Source organism: Sprattus sprattus (genome assembly GCF_963457725.1).
Source record: "Sprattus sprattus genome assembly, chromosome: 8".
Lineage (NCBI taxonomy): Eukaryota > Metazoa > Chordata > Actinopteri > Clupeiformes > Clupeidae > Sprattus > Sprattus sprattus.
In genome coordinates, this window is record NC_137927.1 from 18,857,253 (window position 1) to 18,878,985 (window position 21,733).

Consider the following 21,733-nt stretch of genomic DNA (forward strand, 5'->3'; position numbering starts at 1 on the left):
GCCGATTGGTTGAAACACACACATGTTGCAGCACTGCGAGGGAAGACAAAAACCTGGCCTCACATCTCAGTGTGTATGAGAGAAAGGGAGTGAGTGAGAGAGAGAGAGAGAGAGACAGAGAGAGAGAGAGAGAGGTGCTGGGGATATGGAGTGGAGCCCAACCTGAGGTAGGGGGTGTGGATGTGGCGTAAGGTTGCTGTGGCCTAACTGAAGCAGGGGGGTGGGTTGGGGGGTGGTTTCCCTATGGGATAAGCCGTGGAATATGTGGGGTAAGTCTGCTGGATATAGAAAGTCAGCCACTCCCTCTCTCTCCAGCCCCTCTCTCTCTCTCTCTGTCTGTCTGTGTGACTCCCTCGTTCTCTCTTTGCCTCTCTAAATCTCTCGCTCCCCACAGCAGCAGCCGGAGGAACAGGAGCCGCCACCACAGAAGCCGCGCCGGGTGCCAAGTTCAGCGGCTGGTTCAAATTAGCCACTGCGAGCGGCGAAATGCCCAGACGCTGTGCTATGGCTGAAGAGACATGGGGGGTGACGGGGGGGCGGGGGGGCAATGGCGGGGATGAGCACCCACCCCAGCCGCATACCTACTGCTTCCTGCCTCCCCTCCTCTCTCCCTCCCTCCCTCTCTCTATCCCTCCATCCTTGGCCCTTGTCTCCCCTGCCTGCTCTCTAAGTCTTCAATTTCCCCTCGTCCACTCTCTGTGGGCCTGCATGTGCCCTCGGCACAGGGGCACGGGAGCTTGCGTGACAATTAATGCCCCCCCACCCCACCCACGCCCCAACCACCACTGTTGGCCCCTGCTCTAAGCTCCGCCACGCCACTGTGACTGTGATAGACGGTAGCTGCGGATGAGTAATGCGTTTGAGCCACGGCCCGTGTGATTCAGCCAGCTTCCTGAGAGTTTGTCATGGGGGAGGCCGGAGGGGTTGAGGGGGGGATGGATGACTGCAGATGTCCATTAAGAAACACGCGGGGAAAAGACCAAAGGGAGGGGGAGAGAGACAGAGAGAGAGAGAGACAGAGAGAGAGAGACAGAGAGAGAGTGGGGATATGGATAGGGAGAGTGGGTTACAGTGTAGTTGCCCCTAGACGATACTCAGGCCCCTACCCAGCTCAAACCTCCCTACCTCTCCTCAGCATTAAACCTCTCTACCTCCTCAGCATTAAAGAAAGCAATAATTATTGAACTCCTCTTGAATAAATAAGAGTCTGGAAAGTAAACAATGGGAACATAATTGTGGAGTGAGGGCAATCAATGCAGGCAGTCATTTGGACCATGTTGATAATGTATCCAATCATTTGTGTGTGTGTATATATGAGGAGAGAAAGAGAAAGAAAGCGAAAGGGGGAGGAGAGAGAAAGAAAGAAAGAAAGATAGAGAGAAAGAAATGGGCAAAGCAGAGAATGTAGTGACAAGCAGTTAAATAATATGTTCTCACATGCGTGGCTACAAAACAACAGTTGGGTAATCCCTCCTTCGATAATGTCCCTGCGCTCTAAACAATGGCCCTCCATCAGATGATCAATGCATTTCCCTATGACACACAGAGGCCCTCTCTCTCTCTCTCTCTCTCTCTCTTTTCTCTCTCTCGCTCAGTCAGAGGGGGCCGTCGGGTGGGGGTGTGGGGGTGGGGCGGTTTGTAAGGTTGGGCGTGTGGCGGGCTGTGGGCAGATCAATGCCCTGCACGGTGATAACGAGGCCTGGCTCATGCCCACCGCAGTGCCACGGCGCACAAACCTCGCCAGCGCTCTCTCATTAGCTGCATTTGGATAAGCATGGGCATACATGCATAATGTGCTCCTCTAATCGCTGGCAGATAAACACATTTCTCCTTTCCCCCCCTTTTAATGAGCCGGGCCCTCTGCTTATACACTGCACAGCAAATGACTCTGAAACGGGCAGGAAATGATGTCAAGCCAGGGATTAAAAAAAGGAGGGGGGGGGGGGGGGGGTAGGGGAGGGAAAAAAAAATTAATCGCTAGACATTGCCCTCCTCTCTGAGCAGCTAATTAACAGCTTAGCCTCCTGGTGTTTTTATGAATGCGGGGCCTGTAGTGGCAAGTGCCGCCAGCGTCGCAGTACCATACGGCTACCTGCAGGAGGCGACAGCTGTGCGGGGCGGTGGGGCCCCCCCATATCGTCTCAACAGCTGTTTCTAAAGTCCGGAGACATCTGCACCGGCGGCAGCGTGCCATCTGGAACTTTAGGAGGGCAACTCCAGGCCTGCTCGCCTCGCCTCTCCCCGGCCTTGCTCTGCACCACACCGCACCGCTCCTACTCCTTTCCCAGAACCGGGGGCCGCTCGGTTCACACACAACCACAAACCCTCCAATCTGGACAGAGACACGCTGGTGGTAATTATTGGGGAAGGCAAGGGGAGGAGAGCAGAGGAGGAGAGGAAGAATGTGCTTCACTGTTTTCACAGCAGCCAGACAGGAGACAGACAGGATCAATCCGCCAGGCATTCAGGTGCATTTGTCAGAGGGGGGTTTTAAAATGCTCTGCTCGGACCTGGGCAGAGAGAGGAAGCTCTGGTCATCCGGAGACATGGCTGCTTTCCTGGAACCCTGTAAGCCACTGGCGCGGAGGGTGGATGGACTGCAATTAAAAATGGCCATTAAGAGAGTTTCTTGCGCAGTACTGTCCGAGACTGAGTAGGGAGCCAGGGGCGTCACTGAGGTGCTCGGAGCCATGGCTGAGCAGTCTTGGTGTGTTTACATACGAGGGTCAGCTGGTCACCCTCTCTGATTGGGCTCAGCTTCCCTCTGTCTGTGAGACTAAGGGCTGGCCACATGGAGCCTTCCACTGGGCTGCCAGACAATAAGCAGGGTGGTGGAACATCCACACGTGCACGTGCTAGCAATAAACTCACATCCAAACCCTGCTATTGCTGTAGACACCCTACATGACCACTTTCTCCTCTCTCTCACTGTCTCCTCTCTCTCACTGTGTTTGTGTGTGTTTTTGTGTAGAAAGGTTAAAGGGGAACTAAATTGCTCCCAGTGAGTAACCACGTTTGCATTGGCTTTTCCAACATCCATGTTCGTGTCTCTGAAGGCAGTGGCCAAACCCACCACACATAAAGAACCCTGACACCTCCCAGCCTGCCATTTGTCACTTGCCACACAGACAATTGCTGCACTGGCCTTGCGGGCCAGCTGGCGGTGGGGGGGTGAGGGGGTGAGGGGGAGGGCTATAGGGTTCTTGTTAGGTGAATGGTATGTGAATGGATGTGTGGGGGTGTTGTGTATGTGTGCATTGGTGTGCGTGCGTGGGGGTTGCTCAGTCAAACGGCACTTGTGAAGATTAATATGCTTGGGCGAAAATTAAATCCAGCGCTCCGGCGTTACCAAAACACTATTAGTCTCTGACAGCCAGCATCCCACTCACTGCCCTCCCACCACCGACAGGCATCCGGTGGCTCGAACCCTTTGTAACGGGACAGGTGACAGATGCTCCGGAGCAGGGGGCCGCTGGACTCCGGCCTACTCCATTTTGGGTCAATCAGGATCAACATGGCACCCTACCAGCCAAACAAAACAGCTCTAGTTCCCTGTGCCAAGTCGAAATATGATACTCGGACTCTGTACCATCAAACCTGTTACTCTTCCAAAGGCGACCATAGTACAATGACAAAGTACATGCAGTACTCTGCTTTAGGCTAGAGTTAGGCTTATCTCTTTGCATTCAGCATATTAAGAAGGAGTGTTAGCATTGGAAGTGGAAGAAGAGGACTCGAATAAAACGACCACAGGCTCATATTATCTAGCTTTCACCTCTGGCGTTCCCAGTTTGCCTGCGTAAATATTTCATCACCAGATAATGGGTTGCCGCTTCAGGCTACGCAATAAGGTGGCGAGAATGCAATGTTTCTGCTTCCCACCCTCCTTTTTTTTTGTTCCTCTTATATAAAATTCACAGAGCAGATATTTGGGTTGGGAATAGTTGCACGTTTTAAACCCCCTCGCGCTTGAGGAAGCATCTGAGCTGTCCCGCCCACCTCGAGCGCGCTGGCGGGGTAATTAGCAACAGGACCAGCGAGTCAGGTTGTGCCAGAGTAAATATTGGAGCGCGTCATAAAAAGAGTGGGGGGTGGAGGGGATGTTTCATGGGCAGAGCCGGGGCCGACAAAAGGAGCAACAAGCCCCTCAGTGCTGTCAGTGCTCAGACACTCTTCTTAACATGCAAATTGACAGGTGGAAGGGGGCCAGAAGGAGGGCCAAAAAGAGCTTATTTGCATGGTGTGAAAGGGGTGTGTTGCTGATGAGACAGATTGGCTGGGGAACAACTGGTGTGTTCTCAGACACACACACCAACACACAGTACACAAACACACAGACAATTATATGCAACATATTATGAGTTGGACTATGATGATCATATCAGGCATGTATTTTGAGCAAATCCTTACTCGGATCCTTGTCAGTACAAGGCAGTGAAGATATATTGGTGGAAAGCAAACAAACATGTGTGGCAAGACAAAGATCAATAAGATTCAATAACACTTCTAACTGACAATGCAGAAGGAATTATTTGTAAATGTAAGTAGGTGTTATAAGATGACAAATACATTTCCTTTTTAATGCTCAATGTTCCAAACATGCTCTCCACTAGAATATGGCTTGACACAGTTTTCATACAAATACAGACTGCGTTACGGTGTTGTGGGCAATTTTCATTTGACCCTTTTGGGAGAAGCTACCGTGTTTTCCAGGCGAGAAAATTTAGTCTTGGAAATGGAAAAATGTAGCCCGGAGCCCTGGCCTGTTTTGCCCTTCAGCAAAACATGAATTTGAAATGGGCTCTGTTTAAGTCCTGGCCATCTAGCCCGAGCGAGCCCAAAGGGAGCGTGTGCACTTGGTGGTGAAAAGTGGAGCCCGCTTGGAGGGGTTAGGCCGACCATCCCATAATCACACCATGCACTCGGCCCAATACACCAGGGCCCAGCAAACACAAGCAGCTTTATAGGGTCATTCAGCCAGGCTTGCTCATTAGCCAAGGCTAAGGGAGGGGGGGGAGGACAGAGTGGATGTGAAAAAAAAAGAACTTCACTTTCCATAAAAAAAGAAACAAAGTGCTCATTGATCAGGGTGATCAATGCCAGATCAATAACCTAAACCCTCATCATTCCAGGCGCAGCATAATTACAGCTGAGATATGGTCGTCATCACAAAAATCAAACACAGGCCTGGCTAATTGGAGGCAGCCTATTGCTTTAGTCACACTGGCGAAAGAGCTTTCCAGGGCCTCTGAAAGACCTCTGCCGGCCAGCCGGCAGCGCCAGCTTCTTAAAATAGCCGGCCGTGCCATTAGTTGACGTGTCATCATGGAGGTCGTTGAGCTGGCTGCCCATTTGGGGACATTTAATACCAGGCATGGCGGCTCTCTTTTTTCTTTTCCCCCCTGCAAAAGGAAGGCTTTGTACGCCTTTAAATGTAAATTACGCACGTAGGTTATAAGATCACATTAAGCCACTTTTTATAGGACAACTTGTGATTTTAATTTATTAATGTTTTAGAGGAGTGCCCTTGTTATGTGATTTGGAGCTGACCTCTCTGTTACGTATCGGCATACACACACACACACACACACAAACACACAACCACACACAAACACACACGCTGCTTTTCCACTTCACAGACAGTGCAGGCACATGAGTCCTTCAAGTTGGCACGCCAGAGCGAGGCAAGGCAGCAAGTGGGGCATCGGCCAGGTTGGTACTTAAAAACCGGGCTGGCGACATTATCCCTAGCCTTTCAGAGAACTGGGTGGCAGCCACCGTTTTACCTCAGCTGGCTGGCTGTTTCCTGGCCCTGTAGAGTACACAGGTCTGTTTCAGTGGAGTGGAAAAGGGAAAAAAGAGCACTTGAGCAGGAAAGTGTTAAAAGGCAGACAGTGCTGAAAAGGGCATAATCACGCCGCCAGGCTTTACTGTGCCGAGAGAGAAAAGAGTGTGAGAGAAAGAAAAATGGATTGAGAGAGTGCATGTGTGTGTGTGTGTGTGTGTGTGTGTGTGTGTGTTTGTGTGTGTGTGTGAGATAGAGACCACATTCCTCCTCCCCATTCACATACCTGGCACTGACGCAAATGAAGAGTCTATACACTTTTTGACCACCTCTTTTTTTTCTCTCTCCCTCTCTCTTTCTCTCTCTCTCTGCACTCTCTCGTCTCCTCTACATCCCCTGCATTCTCCAGCGAAAGCCCCGGGGGCGCCATGCTTGTAAAGTAACCACAGCTCTTTGAGAGCTCCTTGTATTTACAAACGGAGGTATGTCGGAATCAAAGGCATTACCACATGACACAACACATTAACCAGTCAGCGGAACGTAGATTTATAGAGCGGATCGTGTACGGGGTGGGGCACTGCACGAAGGCAGCCTGCTTGTTTTTGAAACCAGTCCACCTGTAGAGGAGTGCTGCACCCCGCTCGTCTCCTCCCCTGCCAGCCTCTCCTGCTCGCTTCGGGCTATTGCTTCCCCATCCACTTCCTGCTGTTCTTCCCCTCCCCGCCATTTGTTCTATCTTTGTTTCACCGTCTCTTTAGCCACTGATGCAGTTAGCTTTAAAACATTTGTTTGGAAGTTTGGCACAAACACCTACATGTTTCCTAATCCGTCGTTTTCCCTCTCTCAGTTCTCACTCTTCCGCCCTCTTTTGTACCCCTCCACTCCGACCCCCCACACCCACACCCACACCCACCACCTTTGCCTCAGACTCTTTCCCTCTGTTGCTCCACTCCGACCCCCCACACCCACACCCACACCCACACCCACACCCACCACCTTCACCTCAGACTCTTTCCCTCTGTTGCTCCACTCCGACCCCCCACACCCACACCCACCACCTTCGCCTCAGACTCTTTCCCTCTGTTGCTGTTCTGCTTAATCTCACCTCAGTTTTGATTTCGCCCTCATCAGCAGGGGACTAAAAATAAATGATAAATGGAACATGATATTTTAAAGCCGTATCTCTTATCTGTTCTTACAGGGGAATAATAGGGTAGTTAATCCTGCAGATCTCCCTCGGATTGATTAATCAGCGCATGCGGACAATCAAATAAATGATTAATATCCTCCAGACCTGCGGTCGGACAGTTACCCCGAAACCATCAGTAATAATTCAGTAACCCCTCCCCGACCAAAGCCTTGTCTGCCTCGCTCTGCATCATCCGCTCTGATGCTGTGCGACTCAACTTCTGTCTTGAGTTAAGAGCGGATGCCTTCTTTTGTCTCATCAGGCCTGCAGACACCCCCGTTGTCGGTGGCGGACCAGGCCGGACCCCTGCAGACTGACTGGGATGGGCGGTGGCAGAGAGAGCGCCGACTGTGTGATAGCAGGCAGCGTGGGCAGGAAGAGAAATGGAACAGAAGAAGGAGAAGAGAAGAGAAGAGGAGAGAACAGAACAGGCTGTTTTGTTCCGCAGTGAAGCTTTTCGGCAGTTGGGAGGAAGACGCTATCTATTTCACACTGACCTCTTTCTTAGATTTCCATAAAAAACTGGTTATGCGAGTTGACTGCTGTCTGTGTAAAACAAACACGTGCTGTGCGTAGTTAAATGCAAACTGGTTTGGGAGAAAAGGCCCTTACAGCAGTCGTTCCAGCAAACAGTAATGAATACTATGTAAAACTGGACAGCTGAAGGAGATCTGGGATCTTGTAGGTGAAACTCACTTGTACTTCCCTCTGACCCAAATGGTGTTTATTCTCTGTTTGAGTAGTAAGGGGATTTCAGGGATATCGAGACGCTGAGGCCTTGATGTGTTATGTAATGTACCAACCAGGGAAGGGACAGACTGCCCGTGATGAACACAGCTGCATAAGATATGGGAGGTTGTTTGTGTTGATTACATTGAACACCTGGACCAACCTGAAGAAAAGAGATATTTGAAGGAAAACACTCTGGTATGGCACAGAATTTCCTCTCCTGCCTTAGTCTGATTCCCTATTTCTTCAGCTATTTGTAAGGGCCAATAGGAAGGAGGGGAATCTCCCCTCTCTTTCCCTTTTCACTGGGGTCATCAACCCCCCCCCCCATGCATCTGCCACGCTGGGGCTGTTATTAATGTGAGACAGGGAGGGCTCTCAGATGGGCCTCAGTCTATCACTACAGGCAGGGGAGCTCACAGCCCTGGCACTGGAGGTGTGGGAGGCTTGCCTGATCCCCACTCTGACCACTGCCATCCCATCTTGTGTATTTATGTGCATCAGTGTTTATTTATGTGTGGAGGTATGCTGAGTATGTCAGAAACACAGAGAGAATGTCTGTGTTTGTGTGTGTGTGTGTGTGTGTGTGTGTGTGTGTGTGTGTGTGTGTGTGTGTGTTTGTGTAAGTGTGTGCCTAGTAGGGGTTGCCCCATGTGAGTACCCCTGCCTCTCATACACAGGGTGGGGGGCTGGGGATGTGTGTATGTGTGTGTGTGTGTGTGACTGGCTTTTGTGTCTGCTTGACTGAGGCAGTGTGTGCAGCTGTCTAACTGCCCTGCTCCAGCACGGCGCAGCGGCTCCCCTGACTGCACAGGAGTGAAATAGCCGTGCATAACATTAGAATAACAGGGAGTGGGTGGGGGCAGGGGGCAACACGAGACGTCACTGCCAACTGCCTGCTGCCCGTCATCGCCCAACACACACACCCACCCACACACACACACTCACACAGGCCTTGCCCTGACTTGGTGAGTGGTGAGTCCAGTGTCACAGCAGGGGCTGCATTAGCCTTTTCAGCAGGCGGGGGCCTCTCAAGACATTTTGCCCATGTAGTCTGCTGATATATGGCCTTATCTTTAATAGGTATGAGAACAGCGTGTAGGGCAGCGGAGTGAGAAGCCCTGGGCTTTATATAACCGTTACACTACACTTTGATCTTGTCTTATGCAGGCCTGTTTATAAATCAGCCACACAAATATTTATGACTAGGGACGAGGAAAATGGCCAGTCAGTCTGGTTAGTGTCTGTGCCTTGGCTCCTTCCCTGCCTCTTTCTCTCTATCTATCTCTCTCTCTCTCTCTCTTTTCTCTTTCGGCCTCACTCTCTCCTCCCCCAAGCCAATGTGTCGATGAGGCCACCACAGCCGCGGAGCGTGAAGAGAGGCCTGAGGCCGCATCCATCATGATCGGGGCTGTCTGGGGTGTTGTGTGGCCAGAGATCAGCCAGGCCGCAGCAGGGGGGAAGGGGAGGAGGGTCACCACATGCCCTATTAACACCCCCACAACACACATCAACCATACACACATGCACTCTTAACACCCCCACAACACACACCAACCACACACACATGCCCCCTTAACACCCCCACAACACACACCAACAAGCGCTATTTACACCCCCACAACACACATCAACCTCACACACATGCCCTCTTAACACCCCCACAACACACATCAACACACACAAGCAGATACACACAAACATACACCTTCACTGAAGATGAGAATAGCATCTTCTGGGGGGGCAGCTGTCAGTCGAGGGGAAACAACATCTGCATATCTGCATGTGTAGAAACCAGGTCTTGATATGGCTAAAGGTGGGGGGTGAACTACTTACTCATTTCTGGGAGGGGGGTGGGGGCTCGATAAATTGATAGCGCCTGTCTTCGATAGGTTTTCACTGCCTCCTGCTTGGCTTCACCTAACTGGTCCTGGCCGTGGAACAAACAATGGGACAGCCCAGCTCTGGAGGATCCATAGGCTTTAATTGCTCCCTTCAGCCCTGACCTCTGCTCCCGATCGCTCACTGATACACAGCGTCTCTATTAAGCTGGGAAGTAGGTAAATATTCTTCTAATGACCCGTAGTCCTAACGACACCACTGAAAATGAGGGGAAAAAAAATCAATCTGCGCTTTTTCCCTCTCCCCGACCGCCTCCCTTTTGTCCTTTGCGAACTCTATTAGTTTGCCCGTTTTTATCTGATGTTGGGCTCCAAAAAATGTGGAATGAGGGGGGGGGGGTTGTTGGGGGGTGAAGAAGAACAACGGAGTAGTCCTGCACATAAACAGACTGTTTTACATCTGGATTGAGCTATAATTGCGGAGGGAAAGCCTAGTTTTAATGTTTCGAGAGTGAAGCTGTCCTCAACGGCAGAATCAACAGATAAATGAGCAGGAAAGAGTAATAGCTTTTCCCTAACATGGAGAGGAACGGCGAGGCAATCTTTAGATCATTTAAAAGATAAAGCGCAGAGCAGAGCAGAGCAGAGCAGAGCTGGAGCTGGAGCTGGAGTTGGCTCTGGGCTGAGCAGAGAGAGGGAGAGGGAAGTGGGAGGGTGTGGGTGGTGGTGGTGGGGTGGGGGTCCAGATCTCTGTGAAAGCTCAAAGAGGAGCGAGGATGGAGTGCATCTGTGTTACCCTTCTCATCAAATTCAGTTTGAAAACCCGCTCCCACACTCAAGAGTGATCTGTTTGCTTCCTCCAGCTCCACGCCGACTCGGGATGCATAAGAGCAAAAAGTTGTAGTGGTCTAGTGTGTGTGTGTGTGTGTGTGAGTATGTTTGTGTGTGTGTGTGTGTGAGAGAGAGAGAGGGAGAGAGAGAGTGCCGGGAGGGGCAGTGGTGATGGTGGACCGGCTTGTCGATCGATGCAGTGATTGGCAGTTAATGGCTTTTCCTGTTCAGCCTTCGTAACCCCGGCCTGATGGGTGCTGCCTCTGATCAGAGATGGCAGATGGGGTTTGATTTGCGTATATAAACCCCCCTGACTTTGAGGAGATGGCTTCATCATGTTTAATGATTTAAAAGTTAAGTCGAGTGCTGGGAGTTCGCCGCACGCACCAGTACACGGGGGGAAAGTTCAGGTGTCTGCAAAGCGATGGACTTTTCTTTCATAAAAACGCACACAGCTGCCTTCCACCATTAGAATACTGGGCACAACCCCACAGTATGCTAACCGTCCACCATTTACTGCAAGGGTAAAATGACCCGGTCTGACAACACGGAGTACAGCCAAGATGTTCATGTTTAGGGGGCATTTTATGGGACTTTCTCATTACAGCTACAACTACATAACTATATCCTTTGTCGCAGACTGAAAATTGGCTGCAGGCTATCTCGACCCTTCCCAGTTAAAGAACCACTCATAAATAACCAGTCATGAGCGAAAGGAGATGTGTTCAGCTTATCTTTGTTCTTTTTCTTCCATCCATCATAATGCCCTTTCGTTCAAATGAGCTGGGTAGAGAGGGCAGAAATGGTTTGAGATGGAGGAAAATTGAATGATCTGACCAATTTGGACCGACAAAGAGAGGAGGATGCGAGGTGGCAGAAAAAAATAACACGGATGTGCCCCATGGACAGGCACCAGGTTGCTTACAGCAGGCTCTACCATTATGCTCTCTTTCTCCTTCAGGGCCTCATGAACAGAAGATCACAAATAATACGACTCTCACTCCTGTAATCCTTTCTGGACCCTTTATGCCATTTATCCATAAACGGCCCATAAACTCCAGTGATTTACAAAAAAAAAAAATAAGTCACCGTCTCAGAAGTTCAAAGATTCCTTTGGCTGCGGAAGATGACAGCTCTGATCAGAAAGATGACAGATTTAAATTGTGGTGGTGGTATTTCTTATTGATAAAAAGGAATACATGTGATAGCTGTGAGATACATGTGAGCGCCTTCTCCTCCCAAGTCTCAAGAGAGACAGTTTTTTTTTGGGTGGATGGGTTGGGGGGGGAGGGCATTACACATGGACACAGACAAGAGTCACAGGATCTCCCCCGTCTGAAAGGAAGAGCAAACACTTGCTAGCAATATGGAGTGAATCATCTCAGAATTGCATTCACAGCAGCTTCCCATAACTCATCTGTGAAATGATGTTGGTGGGAGGGGGGGTGCTAAAAACCGCAGGCTGGGACCGGGGAGACGCTTCAGACGGAACAAGAGCCCAGCGCTCTCTTCTGCGCACATGGAGATCCGAAACCCGGTGGGACTCGCTGCAGCCAAATTAATACACACTCGAGCCCCTGCAACATCAACAAATATTTAATAAAGCCTGGTTCATAGAACTCATTAATAAGACGCTCACTCTCTCCTTTCCAAGCTTAATTTAATATAACAATGATTTGAATAATAATTTGCATACCAGATCTCACAATATACGCCAGGTATGAGGTATTAGATCTGGTATGAGGTGGAGGAAAAAATATAAATGAATTCATTAATGAAAATATAAGTAAATAAATGCTAATTTGTATATATACGTACAAAAAAAGAAACGGCTGCAAGTTATCTCGTTTATACAGTGGCAAGGACAGCACTTCTGGTTTATATTAGCCAAACAAGAGGATTCCAAGCCGAAGAGTATAAATTAAGGAAATTCCTTAGGAGTGACAGAGATAACTCGATGAATAGTGGTGGGCGGATTTGGGCAACAGGGGCCTAATTTTAGGGCCTGGTGTTGATCGAATGTGGTGACGTTATCAAGGCAGCAGCCGAGGAGCTGACACGGCGCAAGATGAGGAACGCTTCTGGACGGAGACGTGGAGAGTCATAGATCTGAAGAGGGAGCGAACGGAGGAAGAGAGAGAGAGAGAGGGAGAAAGGGGGGGGGGGGGATCTCGCCAAAGACTTCCTCTCCCGTCTGCATGTCTGATCTCAGCCCGGCGAGGAGTGGAGAGCAGAGGAGACTAGAGCGGCTCTGTGAATCATGGAGGCCATTTGAAAAAAATGCTTCATAAACCACAAATGTGTGAAAGCGCTTAAAACAGAACAAAAGCTTTTTCCCCTCCTCCTCTCCCCTCTTTTCTCTCACCAGCTGTGACTAGTAAAAAAAAAAGACACCTCTGAGGGTTTGACCTCAAAGTTTGCCACATCAGCGGGTGGGGCCTGGTGTAGGGCTGAGGAGAACTGTTGGGACACCCCCCCCCCCCCCCCCCCTCCTCCTCTTTGCCTGCCTTTCACAGTGTTCTCCATTTGAAGTGATAGTTTGGCTCGGGAGAATGTGGGGGCAATAAACTTGCAGAGATGGTGATGCCGTTGCCCTTGAAAAGTTGAGCACCGCCCGCGTCCCTCAACCTCTCCTTCTCCCGGCTGTCTCCCTCATCTTCCTAATGAGCTTAAAGTGGAACACAGGTGGAAGGGGACACAGAGGGAGAGAAAAGATAACATTGGGGCTGGGTGGGAGGGGATGGGGTGGGGTGGTGCTGCTGGATATGCACCATTCTAATTGAATCCCTATATTCGTTTTTTTCTCTCTCTCTCTTTCTGACTTTGAGCAGGTTTTTTTGATTACCTGCATGTTTGGTGACCCCTCTGTGCCCTCATACCTCTACCCCTTAAATCAATACCCCCATCATTTCCATACGGCCTGATCTCTCTCGGCTATACGATTTATTTTCTCTCTGTTCCATTCTTTAAAAAAATCCTTTTTTCTCAGTTCTATTCTCTTTTTTTTCATACTGGAATAAAGAGTATGATGAGAAAACAAGGTGTGAAATGATTTTTTCCAGAGGGCTCCAATAAAAACCATATGACACCCCAGGCTGAACTGCTTAATTACAAAGGGATGAAATCCCTAGTCTACATCTGGAGAGAACATTGCCCCCATAACACTGATAGATTTACAGCTCCCAGTCCTAACCCTGCACTCCGGTGCACAGCAATTAGGCCAAACATAAGATGCTTGGATGGACGTCCATTGTCAAAGAGGGGGAAGGTGCAGCCGAAGCTAGCGCTTTTTTTCTTTTCTTTTCACCTCGTCACGAACTAGGGTCTGGGAATCCCCCAGTTAAGAGTTCAATCCCATCTAGCGTGAGTGCTTCAGATGTGGGCATTTTGACCATGGATAGATAGGGCCTCCGGGATGCAACCCGGCCTTCAACTGTGATGTCCTCCGCCAACTGCGTTTGGAGGAATTTCCGGTTATGCTGTGGTTATGTAACCAGGCAGGTGTCTGCTGTTGGACACAGTCACATGGTGTGCTGGACAGCTCTTTAACCCTTGGGGTGAACTCTCCCCGGAGCCAAATGCTGGTGGAGCTGCGAGTGGAATTAAAACAGTGAGGTGCACAACCCCATTTTCCTGCGGTATTTATCTCTCCCCAGACCCTCCTCAACAGCCCGAAACCTAAACACACGCAAGTTTCCACCCTTTCATTGCTCCCTCCCTCCCAACCTTCCTCCCTCCCTCTTCCTCTGTCGGTCTTCCCTTCTGTCCCTGCTGAATACTGAGCAGAGGAGCTGTAAACTGGCTCTGACCACTCGCAGGACTTTAATCTGGTCACAAAGCCACTGATGTATTAATGCCAGTGAGTCGGTAAGCCATCCTCCATCATCTCTCTCTCTCTCTCTCTCTCATGTCTCTCTCTCTCTCTCTCTCTTTCTCCAGTCTTCCCTTTCCACTCGGCTCTGAAGCCTCCGTGATCCAGGAGATGCAGGTTCATCCCCATCAAAGGAGCGTTTATCTACCAGCTGGCTGCATTAGTCCCCGGGCTGACCTGCCTATAGGCAGCCACAGGGACAGCTCAGGGGCCCGGAGGCCTCAGGTGTGGCCCCTGCTCCAGCAGGGTTTGGTGGTGGTGGTGACAAAAGTAGTGAATGGGAGAGAAAGAGAGGTGGAGCCAATCAGCCTGCAGTTACTATTTGACTTCACTTTGACTGACAAAATACATGCAAACGCGACACTAAATCATAGAGCGGGCTGATTAAACTCGCCGCTTATCACTATCTGGTCTTTTTGAAGATGGGGGCGGGGGGGGGGGGGCAAGTGTGCAATCTCCTCATTATCAGACTCTGAAGGGGGAGGGAGAGCCCAAGGGGGGGGGGGGGGGGCAGATATAGGAATGCGACTGATATGGCTGTAATATCATCTTTACAAGATTGAGGTTGGCACCACTTGGATAAAACACTGATTAGGCGATAGAAAAAGAGACCCTCTGGTCAGTCTCGACTCGGGAAGTTGATTCCTGGGCGATGTAATTGCGCTCTCAATAATTCTCATCAAGACAAAAGAGTAGAGGATATGCTCGTCTGTTTGCCTGCATTGTCACGGCCAGGGCAGACAAAGGCTCCTGAAACTCTGTTTGTTTGCCAGTGCCTCATGGCGGGTTTCTGTGTTTATCCCTCATAAGGTGTTTTATAAAACACAAATCTGTGGTGGAGTGAGTGAATAATGCAGTCAGCAAACACAAAAACCACCCTGTCCCATAGGAAATCAAGAAGATGGAAAGATACAGAGAGAAACAGAGAGGAAGACAGGAGGAAAGAAAGAAAGAGAGAGAGAGAGGAGGGGTGGAGGAGGACTTGGCTGAGGGTGAATGTTTAGCTTTGCGCGCTGGTTGGATTAAAGCTATTTAACCTTAAGCAGGGCCCTGTGTCGGACCACCCACTGACCTGTTATCCACACTGAGTTTGTTTTGTGTGTGACAGCTCCTGATCGTGTTTGTTCATTTTGGGAAGATAAGAGTGCAGAGCAACCAAAGGGGGGGGGGGGGAGATGATGAAAAGGATGTCGGATTAAAGGAGTCTGGAAGTCTAGTCACACAGAGTGCAATTCAAGAGGGAAAACATAAAAGAAAAGGACGTAGCTAATGCGTATGAGTAAAACTCATCTATGTATATGTGTGCATAACGATACCATGTGCATATTGAAGTGGACTGCATAAGAGGCCTTTTAGAGTGTTATACAGTAATCACAAACTATTCCCAAATCCAGACACTTAAGATGAATGCCAGCACACCCATCCCCATCGTTACTCTTGGGCTCTTCTTAGTGCCCCTCTGAGGGGTCTGACCCCCTGTGTCCCCGGCAGTCACTCGACCAGTCCTCCAGCTCTGCTGATCAGGCAGCAGATAATAGGATCAAGGGCTTCCACGCACACCGGCAGGAGCATGCTATGCCACCCTGCTGGGGCTGCCTGCAGTACGGAGGGGAGCTAAATCACAACAGCTAGAAAGACAATAACATCTGCACCTCCGCTCTACAGAGATAGATAGGGGAGAGAGAGAGAGAGAGAGAGAGAGAAAGAGAGAGAGAGAAAGAGAGAGAGAGAAAGAGAGAGAGAGAAATAGTAGTTTGCGAAGGGCCTTGTCACCCCTCCTCCCCTCTTTGCTCAACTTTCACAGCCATGACATAAAATAATTTAGTCTACACAGTGTGCCTGTTTGTGAGCTATCCCCTGTGACACACACACACACACACACACACACACACACACACACACACACACACACACACACACGCACACACACACACACACACACACGCACACAGAGGGGCAGATGCACTCACACACACAGCAGCAGTGTCAGTGCAGCAGCTGGGGCACGGGTCAGCGGCTGGCCTTTTCCGACGTGGGAGCCGGAGGAGTTGTGAAATTCCAGCGACCTGCCAGAGACAGAGCCTTGAACCCTCCTCCACTAAAAAAATGCCGCCCGTCCCGCCTTCCCGGGCCCCCCTAGCCAATCAGTGACCTTGGCACGGACCATTCCCCGCCTCCTCACGCCTCAGACTGACAGCTCTCTGTTTAGTCTCTGCAGACGAGAGTTCACCTCTCCTCCAGGCACACTACCAAGGGTGAGGTTCAGAGGAGGGAGGGGGTAGGGGGGATGGCTGTGGATCAACACTGCCGCTTTTAAACGAGAAAAGGTCTTACACACAGACCTCCAACACTTCCCTTCTCTCCTCTCTGCCTGGACAGCAGGCCCGCTACTCCCCATGCGCACGCATTTACATAGCGCTCGCTAACAGACGGCACTGGAATTAGCGCACAGAATATTTCATCTGTTACGGTACATAAAGGACTTGTTGTTCCTGGCAGGGGAGCGTGGTTGGATTTGCTTTGATAGTGTGTGTGTGTGTGTGTGTGTGTGTGTGTGTGTGTGTGTGTGTGTGTGTCTGTAAGCGGTGAGGCGAGTGTTTCTGTGTGGAAGCGGTGAGGTGAGTGTGTCTGTGTGTATGTGGGAGCAGTGAGGTGAGTGTGTGTGTGTGTGTGGAAGCTCTGAGGTGAGTGTGTGTGTGTGTGGGGGGGGGGGGGGGGGGCTTAAGAGGAGGGTGGTGGAGGTAGGGAGTGGGCGGGGGCGTCTGGGTGGCAGCGCCCTGTGAATGGAGTGCGAGCGAAGCGAAGGCTTTATTAGCGTGGTGCTACCAGTAAATCAGAGTGCTGCTCTTCCTGGAACCGCAGCAACCTTTTTTCCCCACTGAGCACTATTACTGAACAATCACAGCCTGGCCATGATAATTAGCCGAGTATCTCTGTCTAAACGAGCGTCTCTCTCTCTCCTTCTCTCTCAGACCTGCCGCCCTTCCCCCCATCCCTCTCTCCTGTGGCTCATGTCTGTCTGGAGGATGAGTCGGAGGAGCATGGGTGTGGCGCTCTCTGGGAGCCCAGAGCTGGCCTGAGGTCAGCCCATTCCCATCCGCAGATGAAAGATGTCGCCACCAGACAGAACCAGCAGCAGTCAAATGCTCCCCTATGATTTTAACTCCAAATTAATCCCCGCACTTTCATTTGGCAATAAAAAATAAAAAAAAAAAACAATCTTACCCGGATCAAACACAGAAAACCACTGTTTATGTGTTCTTATGGTTTTGGGCTCCCCTGCTGACTAGAGCTGAGAGAGTTTGGAGAATCAATCATAATAGTCATTAACGGTTAAGGTCATTCCATCCAGATTGGCTGCCTGTGGAGTGCAGATAATTGAAATGCACCTTAATGTGTTTTTGGTACAAGAGGACATGATAATCCCTTTTGCTCACATCAATCCACTTCTTGACTTTATGTTTTTTTTCCCCTTCTCTTTCATTGGTCTATATGGAGCGTAAATAGGTTTCCTTCTTTGCAGTCGAACAATCCAGTTCAATTGCACTGGAGGGGAAAACAAGGCCAGGAGAAAGCAAGACTAGCCCAAATCCAGACGCCCTTTGTTGTTGAGGGACTGGACGTCCTGTCAGAGTTAGCATAGCTAAGACTTGTGAACATGTGATCTGAAGGCCTGTTTTCTGGACTGAGTTTGTGTGTTACGTGTCTGTGTGTGCCATGTGTGAGTGTGAGAGCAGGTCTGTTCTGTCTGTGTGTGTGCGTGTGTGTTTAATAGAGCGAGTCTGGGACACAAAAAGGAGGGGTTCTGTGTGTGTGAGACAGAGAGAGAGAGAGAGAGAGACAGAGAGAGAGAGGGGTTCCTGGGTAAAGATTCCCCATGTGATAGTGACGGCACTTTCTTCCCCTCTTTCCACAGCCAAACGGCATCTGGAGTGGATTTTGTGTGAGCAGACACCGAGGAACATGATTACATTCAGTTAACTGTGCTCTAAACTGATTATGCATGTGCCAAGCTAATGGACTACATTTGCAAGAGGAAAAATAACATCCAATCAATCTCAATTACCGCAGATCGCACCGGCCCCCGAGACAAGGAAGGTAGCCAGCTAACCCCCCGAAAAGCTCCTCCCCTTTCCCTGAAAGTCCTGCCTGGAAGCCCAGGCCTGGTCCAGCCTCTTCCCATCCTGTCTGGAGGAAGGCAGCCAGTAGTCCAGGGCCTCTACTTATCCCGCTTCTTTCTCTTAGCTTCAGATTCAGCTTCACCCCCAGCTTCTCACATCTCCAGAATGCTATATAATGCCATGCCCTTCAATACCGCAGCGCAGGCCTCATAGTAAACAAGAGAGCTGCATTGAGTGTGCAGTTTCATAGAGAGCAGATGGAGTATAGTGGGGGGGGTTTGACTTAGAAAGTCATGACCGAGGCATGACACTACATAGCCCAAGCCCATGTCTCTCCCACTGGAAAGTGAAGGGGGGAACGTTCCGGAAAGAAGACTAAACTCTGGGACGACCTGTATATTGTTGTGAGGGCCATCTGTTTGTGCTTAGAGGAAGGGTGGTGGGAGGTGGTGGTGGGTGACCATCATGACATCATAACTGCCACTATAAAGCCGCCAGCCTGAGGGAACACACAGAGGGAGGGAAAAAACGGCAAGGTGAAAGTTCACAAGCGAGACGAGAGACTGCCGGGCGTGGCTGAAAACCAGTGTGTCCTGGGCTAACAGGAGCAAGGGCCCGGGAGAGCCTGCATCACCCCCGCCGCACGGTGGTCTGTGCGGTCAGGACGACTCACTCGAGCTTTCCATGGGCTTTCGGAACATTCCAATAAGTTGGGTGGTGGGGGGAGGGGGATATTTTTAGAAAGCCCTAATATGGGCCGCATACCACAGACTCTCAAATTATCCCATCCAGTTTAGCCCTCAGTTTAAACCATCCTTTTTAATTCCAGTAATTACAGGCTCCAATTTATACGGAGCCCTGCACACAAAGGGCCTGTTTAATGCAAACCAGTTTGATTTGGGTGAAGTGTCCCAAGGATCTCCCACATCTTACGGCCTGTTTATGCTGACTTGATGATTTATTTTCTCCCCAAAAAAGGTTCAAAAAATGCTGTGCCTCGCATCAGATTTCTCGTTGGGAGGAATAAATGAACACCATTTTCCCTCTCATCTCCCTCTTCATCCCCCCCTCCACCCCCGCTCTCTCTCTCTCTTTCTCTATCCTCCCTCTCTCTCTCCCTCTCTCTCTCTCTCTCATTCTTCTTCTGTATGCTTACCAATCTGCCACATCACACTTGTAGGCCACCATGGGGTTCTTGCCTGTCAGCCTCTCCACCAGGGCCATAAATCCGGGGTGACACCGCATCCGTGTTGTCGGCAAAGCAGGGAGCCGAGACAGTGCGGTGTGGCCTCGGCACCATGTACTTATCATCCACTAATCGCGCTAGGAGGTCATAAAAACGCAGTGGTAACTCTTGTCAAGTTGGGGACATCTTAGTTAGTCAGTGACACCCTCTCTGTACTCCGAAGGGAGCTGCTCCTGGTGTTGTAGCAGAGCGCCAGTACGACGGATCGGGTCACGCCTGGGCATACACTCACGTTCTCTCTCTTCTGCTTCCTCCCAGGATCCTCAGGGCCTGTGAGAGCTGAGCAGCCATCTTAAGCAGCTTAAGTCTTAAAAAATGATCGCGCAAGGATGTGTTGAACATTTTTAAGCCTCCCTCGACTGCTCGGTATTAAAAGTGACACAAAGAGATGTCTCCTGCCTGGCATGAGAGCTCACCAAGCACAACTGTTTTAAAAACTCTCACTGTACTGGCAGAGGAGATGGAAGCGTTAGCTGTGCATCTGTACAGGGCTTGTGTGTGCAGTGAGTTGTATCTGTGTTTTCTGGAGAGCCTCTTGCTCGGAAGAAAGCCATGCCCAGTGAGGGTGAAAGCTGCCCAGGGCGAAGTGAGGCCCCTCAATGCCTCCCCGCCTCCAGAGCCCCCACACAGACTTGCACAGATTTTGTTACATATCTGAAACATTGTGGTATTTGTAAATAGCCTAGCTACGTGTCTGAACATGTGCAGTGGAGACAGTGGAGGCCCTGCGAGCTCAGCTCTGACTGAATCCCCGGCTTCCCATCTGAGTGAGCAAGTTTCTAGGCCCCCTTACCCACCATCAGAAGGGACTTTCTCAAGAGCACTCTCTCTGTCTCAAGGCTGATCCCTAAGGCCAATCCCCCCACCCCCCACCACCTTTCTCCCATTCCACTTTAATGGGCAACATGGGAAAGTGGTCACACCTTTCCCTTTAATGGAGTGTTGAAAAACGATTTCGCTCCGTTACCGTTATGTTCTCCCGGCATAAAGACCTTGCGGACAGGAAGCAATGCTGTAAAAACATCAGCAGAATGGAGGAACTACTCATAAAACCAGCGACTCTCAATCCTTGACAGGGAGGAGAGACAGGCTGCTGGACACGGTGTTCCGTCGGTCCATTTTAGCAGCACTTTCTAATGTGATTAAAAATACAATAACGACGGCCTGTTTCTCAGCCAGTCCTTTAATGTGCTGTTTACCGAGCCGGGCTTCACTGCGAAGGACACGGGCCAAGAAAGGGATGAAGGAAAAGAAGAAGAAGAAGAAGAAGAAGAAGAAGAGGAAGAAGAGGAAGAGGAAGAGGAAGAAGAAATAGGGGGCCGGAGTAAAGAGCTCTTGTAAACGTTCCTTAAATAAAACTCGATAATATGGAATGTTTGTTTTTACTCATTTACTTTCCAAGAGTACAACACTTGAAAATGGAGTGGAGTCATTGTGTAAATAATGGCCGAGTCTGTGCAAAGAGAGTGCATGGATATGTGGTTTCGTGTGTGCGTGTGTGAGGGCATGAGAAAGAGAATGAGTGAGACCGGGTAAAAGACAGAGAGCCCCTCTGTGCAGCTGTGCCAGTTTGGGTTAAACACAGAGCTGGCCCAGGCCTCCGACACACAGGATAGGTGCCTAAGTGGAATCAGGCCGACTAGATTTATGGCCATTTGTTCGGAGAGTGTTCATCCATTGGCTATTATGGAATGATTAGAGGAGAAGGTGAAGCTCCAAGTCCGGCGAAAATCAATACGGCTGTCGAGAGCGATTCTGCCCGTGCCGCTCAGAGGAGTATTAGCACCAAACCCTCTGTCTCTTCACACTCCTTTATCCCTCCTCCAGCAATTTCACCCTTTAGCCCCGCTCAACCCTTCTCATCCTCCCCATGTCCTACCTGCCTGCTGAAAGGGGCCCAGTCTTCTCCCTGGGCTACACGTGTGTGAGTGTGTGTGGAACAGAGTTATACAATAAAGCCATCATTCAGAGCTGTGGGTGGAGCATATGGATGAGGAGGGAATCTGAAATGAGCGTGTGTGTGAGAGTGTGTGTGTGTATGTGTGTGTGCGTTTGTGTGTGTGTGTATGTATGTCTGTGCATAGGTTGATGTTTGGCGTGCAGACATTACAGGAAATGTT

The 21,733-nt window shown here is 50.1% G+C and overlaps 1 protein-coding gene across 1 annotated transcript in view; it reads right to left on the reverse strand.

Moving 5' to 3' along the window:
- Positions 1-21,733, reverse strand: part of zfhx3b (zinc finger homeobox 3b) — a 159,982-nt gene that overhangs the window by 69,950 nt on the left and 68,299 nt on the right. The window lies entirely within an intron of this gene.